The sequence below is a fragment of the Octopus sinensis genome, linkage group LG25 (genome assembly GCF_006345805.1).
Source record: "Octopus sinensis linkage group LG25, ASM634580v1, whole genome shotgun sequence".
NCBI classification, from domain to species: domain Eukaryota; kingdom Metazoa; phylum Mollusca; class Cephalopoda; order Octopoda; family Octopodidae; genus Octopus; species Octopus sinensis.
Genome location: NC_043021.1, coordinates 7,738,805 through 7,751,596, shown reverse-complemented (window position 1 = coordinate 7,751,596; position 12,792 = coordinate 7,738,805). Strand labels below are relative to the sequence as shown.

The window sequence follows — 12,792 nt, the reverse complement described above, 5'->3', positions numbered from 1 at the left end:
GTGTATTAAAATGCCAACAACTATTTTTTTTTATGTCTGATGACGCCCCTAAGTAATTTCTCAGAGAATTTTTTCTCTAGAAATATATTAGCGTTATGTAATATATATATTATATATATATACATACACATACACACACACACACACACACATATATATATATATGTGTACATATATATATATATATATATATATATATATATATATATATATATATATATATATATATATATATAATATATATATATATGTATATATATAAACACATGAATTGGGCAGACGATAATTGGAAAGATACATACACGATCCCACACAGAATAATATAAATAACAAAAACCAATGGCGAATTGACAAATTTAATTTCTATCGTACATGCAAAATAATTATCGATATCATAAATAATGTAACGAAATATTTTATTTCCCTATCCGTAGCTTGCGATATACGTACATGTGAACGAAACCTATTTGTTACGTAACACTCATCTCAATCATTCACCTTTATATATAGTAATATCAATATATATATTTTATTCATTATTTTTTAATCTTAATTGAAGATAATAAACTTCACTTTCGTTGTTAGAAGCTCAAGACAATATATATATGTCTATATATATATATAATAATTAACACAGTTCATTTCTTTGAAACCTTTAGTTCCTTCCTCAGCACTTCGGTTTCATTTCTGTCCATTAGATCGGTGTATATTTATTACTGTAGCATTTCAAAAACAAGTGATACAGCTACAGTGGTATATGTGAACGAACAGAAATTAGAATCTTCCGTTCTCGAAGATCATCAAGTTGTCTCCTCTTATCATTGTATCTCTCTCTCTCTTTCTTTCTGTTTCTCTGCCTCTCTTGTCTGTTCTTTCGTCGTCTCTGTTGCGGCATTATTATATATATATATATATATACGACAACTACTGACTGCTACTTAATTAGCAAATGCTACTCTAACTTCCATACCTCCTCTTCCCACTACCATAATCCCGCCACCTTCATCACCACTATCACCACCACTACCGTACTAACCAATTACCATCAAGACTTCCTCTACTTTCATCTTGTATCTGTGTTTTGTTTGCCAGTCAGTCACAAGACAGAAGTTCGGACGGGGCATGGAACCTCGCGGATTATTCTAGAGAGATGTTAAAGAAAAAAATACCAACAACAACAAAACAATAATCAGTTTCACGTTGCTTTTGAGGTGAGTTGAAATACACATATAGATACACATACAGCCTATATATATATCATATATATATATATATATACAATGTGTGTGTATGTATCTTTCCAATTATCGTTTACCCATTTCATGTGTTATATATATATATATATATATATTATATATATATATATATATATATTAGAAGAAATGAGGTAATCAGAAGATCGGATGGTTCATATTTACAGATATTTATTTATATATTACATTTTTTACATATATATCATATCATTCAGATCATATATATATATATATAATGTGTGTGTATGTATCTTTCCAATTATCGCTTACCCATTTCATGTGTTTATATATTTATATATATAAATATATATATATAATTATTTTTTCTCAATTTCATTTTTTTTATTATGATTAAAAGGATAAAAAAAACATGAACTAAAAAAACATCAAAACCTATCGACCATATCGAATAACAATCATATGAACGAATTTAATACGCAATGATTATCAGATGTTTATACTTCGGTGACTTGTGGAGCAAAAGTCAATAAATACATAATATCACATAGGTTAATAAACATTTTTTTCTATATTGTTTTGGTCAAAAAACTGGTATCCCGGGTTTTAGTGGAAACGAAAGTGAATTAGTGAAATATCTTGCCGAAGAAATATGTAATGTAAAAATTGTTTGAATAAAATCTGAGATAAACGGCATGAAATTATTAAAGATTATATGGTATATTTGCATTTTAAATTACAAAAATCATATTCCATTATGTATTTAAGTGTGTGTGTCTAAGTATTTATAGCAATTTGTTGCTGCTTAGTATAAAATGTAATAAAAGAAGCTTCGTATTATATTTTGGTGTATAAAACTTGATTTATCAAGCTTCATTCTCAACAGCCGTATATAATATATATATATATATATATATATATAAGTAATACTAAGTAATTAAGGGTTTAGCAACGATTTGCCTCACCACACACCGAATTTAGAAATAGCAGTCAAAGAGTTATGGCTATTCTTTCTACTTAAGAGAGATCTCAGTAAAACCACAGCAGGTAAAAGAGAATAAATATATATATATATATATATATATAGTATATGTGCTTGTACGCGAATGACCGCCTCTACTTCTCATTTCCCAAAGCCATCAGACAAATAAAGAGCAAGTATAATTATAACCTTAGCATGTACTCTAAGTTATCATCTCATCCCTCCTGACACTTAATTCCCTCTTTCATTTCATCAGCCTCGAGAAAATATTTATTACCTTGCCTGCCTATCTATTATACACACACACACACACACACACACACACATATATATATATATATATATATACACACACACATCGTTAATCGTGGTGAACGAAATCAATCGTTCTTAGGGTTAACGATAAGGAATTTGTACGGTCACCTGTTTTACTATTGACAGTTCCTTCTGTCAGATATTTTTCTATAGTGACTGAATAATTTTCATTTCTTATCCTGATCGCTTTCCTATGAATTTTTAAATATAAATATGTTATATTATTTATATATTATATAGGAATTTATTATATAGGAATTTTTTAAAGATAAAGCCCTATTATATATATATATACATCCGGTATGTCAGACCGAAAATGTATGTATACTACACATATTTCTGGTATGTCAAACGAAAAAAGACACACATATACACACACACATCTCGTTGGACGACCATTCGATTACTTAGTATTGAACCTATAATTATCCTAATCATATTATTCTCAAGGCAAATGAAGAAAATATTTATATCGCCGTCAACATTGTTTTTTTTTAAAGCTCTGCTGAAAAATATGCTCTAAAAAATCATCATTAATTATTATTATTATTATTATTATTATTATCCAATGTGATGTCATTCTTTATATTCTATCAGGGCAGTAGATAGCAGAATAAAGATCAATAAAAAAAAAATGCTTTAATACCCTTCCTTATTTAAATATCTACTTTCTAATACATTTTGAGTTCCAATCCCATCAGGATCGACTTAGCTTTTCCATCCTTCAGGGGCCCTAATAGCCTTCGTTATTCAAACACGCATTATAAGTTCTAATTCCACCCAAATCGTCATGGCTATTTGTCCTAACATGGTCCGAAATATAAATGCCATTCACATGTAGGGATAAGGGCCGATTATCTTACCTACTGCCCCTTCCTTACCTACTGAGATTCGCGGCCCTATATTTTGTGTTAAAAATGGTTTTTTAATCTCCTATTTTGTCTACCACCTTCTCTCTATCTTATTTAAATATCTACTTTCTAATACATTTTGAGTTCCAATCCCATCAAGATCGACTTAGCTTTTCCATCCTTCAGGGGCCCTAATAGCCTTCGTTATTCAAACACGCCCTTTCTAAAGCGTTATAAGTTCTAAATCGTCTTGGCTATTTGTTCTAACATGGTCCGAAATATAAATGCCATTTCACATGTAGGGATAAGGGCCGATTAAATCAACTGCCCCTTCCTTACCTACTGAGATTCGCGGCCCTATATTTTGTGTTAAAAATGTTTTTTTTTTAATCTCCTATTTTGTCTACCACCTTCTCTCTATCTGTGTGTGTCACCGCTATGGAATATAGTACTGTCGTAAATAAGGACACTCCCTGGTCTTTCAGTGAACAAGTCACAGTCATCTGATGCACCAGATTCTTCGAAATAAAGGGCAAAATCTGTATTTACGGATGGGTGTATATGTATGTACTTTTATTTGTTTGAGTGTGTGTGTGTGTATATATATATATATATATATATATATATATATATAAAATTGAATAAGGGTAGAAATTTATATTAATCAATTAAAACCCAGTGGCCTAGCATATTAAAATAATCCGAAGATTAAAATATTTTTACATACAAAATTTAAAGGACTGACTACCACTAAAAGTGGACGGTCAATATGCTAGAAATAGACGTCAAAATCGCTATTTTCCACGAAGAATGTGTTCTCAAGAAATATATATATATATATATATACACACACACACACACACTACGTATTACTATATGTGCACACACGTCTCTGTACTTGTGTATGAGGTTTGCAAATGTGAAATGGATGGATGGTATACATACATACTTGTGTGTGTATTGCCATATATATATATATATATATATATATATATATTATATATATATATATATATATGTGTGTGTGTGTTGTGTGTGTGTATGAAGCTTTTGCATATGTGAAAATATACGCAACATATGTGGTGTATATAATGGAATATATAATGCACTCATCTACGAGTGCTTATTAATACGTATGTTCAATTATTGCTTGTTTAATATATAAGCATAGGCATAAACTCATTAAAGACATTTCTGCAATCATGGTGTGAGTGTGAGCATGGAGACGAAGGCGGTAGTGGCGGAAATTAATCAATCTATAAACACAATAATCCACCCACACGTTCTAAGATAATTGAATAACAAAGTTAAAAATCGTTTCTCCGAGTCTTGAATGACTCATAGTCCTGGTTTCTAAACGAGAGTGTGAGAGAAGAATTTGTCCTTCAGTCGTAGAATGTTGGCCTCCTGTAGCTTATTTATGTATTCCCCACATAGAAACCCACTTTGAAAACAGATGGAGATTATAAAATAAGTCACCAGTCACACATTACTCAAAACACGAGGAAAAAAATATTGTTTAAAGAATAATAACTGATTATATAAGTGATTGTGTGTGTTTTCTCGTTTCTTTTAAGTGTCAAAATACCCTTTTTACTTTCATTTTTTTTGTTGATGTTTAACCCCAGGTCTGTGCCGATCGAGCTGACTTGTGATCAAAGACATTCCAGCTGTGACCGTTCCTCTATTATTTTTCCTTTTTGCTATTATGTATCTAAGACTACATTATCTAATGATTTCTCTTTTCTTTCGTAATGTGGTTGGATATAATTTGAAAAAAAAAAATTGGCTGCTATTTCTAGCAAGTTGAGTACCATACTGGTTGTTAAGCCCCTAAGTCAATATCCTGGTCGAGCAAACCTATAATCAAAAGCATTCCAGCCGTGACTAAATGGATATTTATTTTGTGTGTTTGTGTGTGTAAGACAATATTGCTTAATGTGGCTTCCTCTTTCCAAGGCTGTGGGACATAGTTTTAGATTTTGACTGCTATTTCCAGCTGGTCAGACGCCTACAGCTGATTTCTTTAAGCGGGGGCGAGAGACGAAGCATTGACTGCAGTAATGGACATATCCTATGTATTGATCCCCAAAGGGTTGAAAAAATAAAGTTTCACCCTCGATTATTTAGTAAGTGAAAATGTAATTGATGTTCAGAACCTCTTGAAACTATATTTATACATGGAACATGTCCAATATAGAACTAGAGAAAACCGTTGTGTAGTGTATACTTATTTTCGATAATGAGAAAACCTACAGAGATTTCTCTTTCACGGGTACAGATCATGGGAATGGATGAGATCTCACTATCAAAATAATGTGTGTGTGTGTGTGTATACAAGGTGTCCGGCTGAAAAACTAGACACATCAAGCTTTCTTATCCTTTTTACAGATAAATTCTTCTACGAAGTTACATGTATTTTAAATTGCATCATGACTTTATAGACACCCTGTATATACATATATCTATCTATCTCTAAATATATATGATCGTTTGTAGAAATCCATAAATCCGGAGGAGAAGCGCACTCTAAGATGTAGAGTAGTCAATATTATAGTGGGGTAGATCGGTTTATGGGATTACCCTGGGCTTCTCTCTCATAAGGAGTTTAGCCTTACGGCGTATCTTCAGACCCCAAACACTGCTGGCCTGAGAACTCTTTGAAATATTTCAAAGTGGGGTCTGACGATGCGTCGTATGTCTAAACCCCTTATGAACGAGAAGCACAGGGTACCCCCATAAACCAGCGTACCCCACTATAATATATATATATATATATATATATATAATATATATATATATATATATATATATAGTATAATTCGGACAAAAACCTCGTAATAGAATTATCTTGTATAATGGTATACGAATATAAACTCTGTAACCTAAGGCTGGTGTGTGGTGCAGAAAACAAATATAATCACTATTAAAGTCTGATGTCCCATTCTTGTGTTATATTATTCTTATATATTTGCATGCATATATATATGGAACATATTTTGTCATTTTCTATAGGACTGCCTTGCACCACTTAGATCTATCTGGAAGTTCTGAGTTCAAATACTGCCAACTTTATAGTTATCGTTATTTTTCACCTACAACAGTCATAGGTAAAAATCACTGCCCTCGTTTCACCTACAAATTTTGGCCTTGCGCTCAGTCGTAGACTGTTGTAAATAAGATCGCAACCTTTAACATTAGAGTGGGGGAGGTCGGCCGGTGCATCAGTACGGGTCCTGAGAGCCTAGGAAAGATATGTGAATAACTGTGGGTACCTTTCTTAAACAAACAAACAAAACCTCGATTTTGATAGGATCCCCTCCTTCCAGGACCTGAAAGTAATCTGTTCCGCCTTGCCAAATTTCTGTTGGAAGCCTTGACTTTTGCAGCAGAATATGAACAGTGTGAAACATTTAGGAGTCTTAAGCATCACGTTATGGTTTCACATGGCCACAACCTCCCATATGAGATTATAAAAGCACAGAGGTACATGAAAGGAAGATGTTATATCTGTTATGCAGTGACTAGTCTCTCGGCTCACTGTTTAGTGTAATTTCATTTCCTTATATAAAGCATTTAAGTGACATCAGAGCTATTAAGAAATCTATATTCAATATCTTCGTTTTCTTTATCTATGAAGAGATAAGATAAAATCAATGTATGTTAATGAGGATTTTTTTTCTTCTTTACATAGTTATATAATGGCAAATTAATAGAGCAGAGTTATTTCTGTTTAGTCCATGTCAGTCCCGATAGAGCAGACAGACCTACGATCAAAGGGCAGTTCAGCTGCAGCCATACACTGTTCTGGAATAAGAGTATGCCGAGTAACAGTATCCAGTTTGTCGTTTTAAAGATGGTTGGGTGGTGTGCTTTGAAGGCGATTTCGCTGCTCTGTCTGGCAACTTGATGCTGTCCTAACGGGAAGGGAAATTCTATTAGTGATGATTAACAGTGTCGGTAAAATCTATTTTATGTCAACTAGTTATGAATATGTAATTTAAATGTAAATGGTTGCTTAACAGTTTAGTCTAGAATTTCTTGGAAAAAAAGGATTTGCGGTATATTCCGCCGAGGTCGACTTTACCTTTCATCCTTTTCGGGGTCGATAAATTAACTACCAGTTACGCTCTGGGGATCGATGTAATCGACTTAATACCTATGTCTGTCCTTGTTTGTCCATTCGATGTTTAGCCCCTTGTGTGTAGTAAAGAAATAGGTATTTCTTCTGACTCTTTAAAATGTTATGGTTTCAAATCCCACTGAGATCTATTTTACCAGTCATCTACTCGGGTATCAGTGTGATCAACTAACACCTGTCCGCAAAATTGCTGGCCTTGTACCTAAATTAGAAACACTTTTTTTTCGTGTTTAACTTATTCCAGACATACATCAAATTATGCACAAACGTAGATAAATATACAAACATATTTGTACATATACAAGCATCTATGTGTATGTGGATGCTATTGAAATGTTATTTTAAAGGACCTTTAAGAATAATAACTGACCATTTATTGGTTTGACTATTACTGAGAGTAGAATTAATTCGTTGTGAAGTTCTATATTACTGGCACCCTCTCTCTCTCTCTCTCACACACACGAACTTGTGTGTATGTGCGTGTATATTTATACTCTATATATACATATGTACATGTATGAATAAATATGTATTTTTATATAATATATATTTATATATACTAGGAAGGGCATCCAGCTGTAGAAACTCTGCCGGATCAAGATTGGAGCCTGGTGCAGCCATCTGGTTCTCCAGCCCTCAGTCAAATCGTCCAACCTATGCTAGCATGGAAAGCGGATGTTAAACGATGATGATATACATGTATGAATATATATATATATATATATATATAATGTTCTGTATGTACATATGTACATGTATGAATCATCATCATTTAGCATCCGTTTTCCATGCTAGCATGGGTTGGACGGTTCAACTGGGGTCTGTGAAGCCAGAAGGCTGCATCAGGCCCAGTCTGATCTGGCAGTGTTTCTACAGCTGGATGCCCTTCCTAATGCCAACCACTCCGCAAGTGTAGTGGGTGCTTTTTACGTGCCACACACACAGGTGCCAGACGGTGCTGGCAAACGGCCACGAACGGATAGTGCTTTTACGTGCCACCGGCATGGAGGCCAGTCACACATACTCACACACACGATGAGTCATCTTTATAGCCAAGCACTTTATACGCATGAAACCAATATCACTCTCTGACCGGCCTTAACAATCAACCTTCTAGAAATATATGGGGTCACAGGGTGACCACAAAGTCACGTGAGACATCAAGTATGCTTTATTAGCAATGAAGTTGGTAATCCATTACAAATGTTCAAAGTGTTGGCCATGTAGCTCTAAACAAGTGTTCATATGGAATTTGAACTTGCGATGAACCCTCTCAAATAGCTCTCCATTGCCATTGACTTGTTTACGCACCCCAACAATTCTTTGAAGATGTCCTTGGTTGCGAATCTTTTCAGAATACACAAGGGATTTAATGTAGTCCCAGAAGAAAAAGTCCATGGGAGTTAAATCTGGGGACCTTGGTGCCCATTCAATTGGCCCGCGATACCTGAGCCATCTCCCTAGAAAATGTTCATTCAGAAAACCATGAACCTGCAATGCATAATGGGGCAGAACCTTATCCTGTTGAAACCAGACAGGATTTTTTCCCCTTTCCAAGTGAATGCATGTGAGGCATCATCTTGTTGCCAAGCATGTCCAGATACGAATCACCTGTCACAGAGCTCTCAAAATAAAATGGTCCAATTACTTGGTTGTGGAAAATCCCACACCACATCATTACTTTCCCCCTGCCTTGTTGATTATCTGCCTCCACCCAATAAGGATTGGTTTGTGAATAATATCGGCAGCTGTGAAAAGAAATAAAAAAAGGAGAATGTTAGTAATTTCACATATTGCAGTATGGTCCGTTGCTTTAATGGCCACCCTGTATATGTGTGAGTGTGTGTGTAAGTATATGTGTGCATGTGTGTGTGTGCATTATATATATATATATATATATTGGCTGTGTGGTAAGTAGCTTGCTTACCAACCAAATCGTTCCGTATTCAGTCCCACTGCATAACACCTTGGACAAGCGTCTTCTACTATAGCCTCAAGACGACCAAAGCCTTGTGAGTGGATTTGGTAGATGGAAACTGAAAGAAGTCCGTCGTATATATATATATATATATAATGTGTTTGTGTATATGTTTGTGTGTCTGTGTTTGTTGCACCACCATTGCTTGGCAACCGATGTTGGTGTGTTTATGTCCCTGTAACTTAGTGGTTCGGCAAAAAAAAAAAAAACGATAGAATAAGTACTAGGCTTACAAAGTATAAGTGCTGGGGTTGATTTGTTCGACTTCAGGCAGTGCTTCAGCATGGTCACAGTCAAATGATTGAAACAAATAAAAACATAAAAGAATGTATATATATGTATATGTATTTTTGTATAATATATACTTATATATACATGTATGAATATATATATATAATATATATATATATATATATATATATATATATAATGTTGTGTATATGCATATGTACATGTATGAATATATACATGTATATATAGTTATGTACACACACACACACACACACGTGCAATGAGTCACCTTTACAGCCAAGCACTTTATGGACACGAAACCAATGTCACTGTCTGACCGGTGCTCCAGCATGGTCGCAGTCAAATGATTGAAACAAGTAAAAGAGTATATATGAGGTAATGAGCAAAATCAAGGAAAAGATGAAGCGAGAGGTACAAGTTTTAGCAAAGTTGTTATAGTAACACTTGAAAGGAACGGAAACGCTCACGCAAACACACTTGAAAGTACATGGTGTTGTGGTTAGAAGTGTTATCCTTATAACTGTAAGGGCATGTACTTGTTTCTTGCCTGGGCATCATGTTATGTCCTTAAGCTACTCCAGTCTACTTGGTTAAAAAATAAGTATCTGTTAACTGCTTGTGTGACTCTCTCTTCCTGTAGCTGTGACATCCTTGATGTTCCACTGGATCTAGAGAAGGAAGACCGAGAGACTGAGGAAGTGTCTATGTCTGCTCATGACTATTCTGATCTAGAAGTAATGTCACACAGTATTTTGTCTGATGTGCAAACAGCAATTCTGCCGGTTCACTGCCTTTTGCAGCTCATGTTGTTAAAGAGCCATTGTAACCATTTCATAAGATGCCAAGCTGTTAAATTCACTTCACCGAAAACCATTAGTGATAGTCTGGTGTATGCTGCCAGGTCATTGCAACTTGTGGTAATTGCTGTACTCAACGCAACAACAAAACTGTTACCTAAGAGGCTGAGGGCTACAGGAATTGAGGCATGTATTGTCAACCTGTTGAAAAGTGCCATTCCGTATTTTGCAAGAATCCCAAGACAGATTCTTGAGATTGAGACTTGTTGCCATCAAACTTCAGAGTAACATCTCTGCTAAGTAAATTTGCATATAGTAAATTTATAATAATAATAATAATAATAATAATTTCAAATTTTGGTAGAAGGCCACAAATTTTAAACAGAAAGGGTTAATTGATTACATCAATCCCTGTACTTGACTGGTACTTTATTGTATCTATCCTAGAGGGATGAAAGCAAAGTTGACCTTGGCAGGTTCTGAACTTGGAAGAAACACTATTTTTGGACACTAACAATTCTGCTAGTTGGCACAAGGCTCGTTATTTTGAGAGGAAGAAGTTCCTACCATTGACCCTAGTACTTGACCGGTACCTTATTTTACTGAACTTGAAAACATAAAAGGCAGAGTTGACCTTGGCAGGATTTGAACTGAGAATGTAAAGAGGTTGAAGAAATACTGCAAAGCAATTTTTCTGATGTTCCAAGGATTCTGTTAGCTTTTATATACACATTGATTAGGAAATAGAAGGGAAAAGCAGCTTAGAGTAGACACTGCTTTTGGGAACAACTTAGGAGTTGCTTGGTTTCAATTTGATTTTTCAGTTTCACTTTTGTCTGAGGACATCTCAGTTTTGCCCTAATGTAGCGTTATGTCATGTATTCTTAGCAGATACCATCTAGTCAGCCTGACTTATTTGTTTTCAATATATAGTTAATTATGACTGACTAAATAGCAAACTTTTTTCTTTTTTTTCTTTTAAATATTGAGATATTTAGGAATTACACCCATCTTGTCACCACATCCTGTAATGTCTTCATTGCCAATTGCTACTACCAAAACTGACGGACTTAGATGGACAGGCAGGTCAGAAAAGTATATTGGTCATAATATACTTTAACCCTTTTGTTACTGTATTTCTATTTGAAGTACACTGTTTGTGTTTTTAATTAATTCTGAAAATAATGAAGAATTTAGTAAAATAACCGACAGTATTAATCTGGCATTTGGAACATGGTCATGAAAAGGTTAAATAGTGTAGTTCTACAAACCCAACAAAAGATGGGTTGATCATGGCTGGAATGCTTTTGATCATGGGTCTTTTTTGGTCAGGGTTAACCAAGGAATTCAAAACAGTAACGACTGGTTGTTTTTCATTTTTTTCTCTCTGCCTGCATAACAATATCTAGAAACACACACACACACTGATACAGTTTCTATTGTAGTTGCTTGTTTTGCTGAATGTTGCAGCCAAACTTCCCTAAATAAAATTCCTGGTGTCTTGGGCAAGTGTCTTTTACTAATAGCCTCGAGCCGACCAAAACCTTGTGAGTGGATTTGATAGATGGAAACTGAAAGAAGTCCGTCGTATATATATATATATATATATATATATATATCAATAGCTTGTGCCCTATTTATCTCCTAAATACCAACCTACCCAAAAAACGTCCCCCACCACCACTCCATTAAATCTGCCTAAATGCATAAATACCAGAACTTATTTCGACAGCCAGCTTCCTGAAGATTTCATCTGAATGAAACAGTTCTATTCCTGTAGAAGCTCCTTCTATAAAATAAATTACTTTACTCTGCTATGTATTGAGTACCTTATTTACTGTGGTTAACCCCGACTCAACCCGGGACCTACATATATATATATATATATAATGTAATGTATGTTTGCATAAGGACCTCAAAATTTTTAATACAAAATTTTTGGCTAACACATACATATACGATGAAGATGTGGTGGACATTATTACAAAAGTTGAATGAATATTTTGGACGACTACAGCTGTGTCAGATGTCTGTCTGTTCAGGTCATTCCTACATTTATATTAGATTAACCAAAAGACAGAAACAACAACAACAACAGCAGCAGCAGCAAAGAATTTGGCATTTGTCTTGGAATAGCTGAAGTGAATCCTAATAAATGTTACAGAGTTGTCTTCTTGACATTTCTTGTTAATGTCAACCAACAGACTATTGAATTTGCAGTAAACTTCCATGTTAGAGAAGTATAGGTGTTTCCGTATGATTAAC

At 34.4% G+C, this 12,792-nt stretch overlaps 1 protein-coding gene across 13 annotated transcripts in view; it reads left to right on the top strand.

Annotated features, from left to right (window-relative positions):
* Window positions 1–938: 938 nt before the first annotated feature.
* LOC115224382 (kinesin-like protein unc-104) overlaps window positions 939–12,792 on the top strand; it is a 300,207-nt gene continuing 288,353 nt past the window's right edge. For 8 of the 13 annotated variants that reach the window (XM_029795269.2, XM_036513465.1, XM_036513461.1 and 5 more), the window contains exon 1: window positions 939–1,211. The gene's annotated coding sequence lies outside the window, so the exon portion shown is untranslated. The remainder of the gene's footprint in view (window positions 1,212–12,792) is intronic. The other 5 variants (XM_036513470.1, XM_036513468.1, XM_036513467.1 and 2 more) reach the window with 2 other exon arrangements.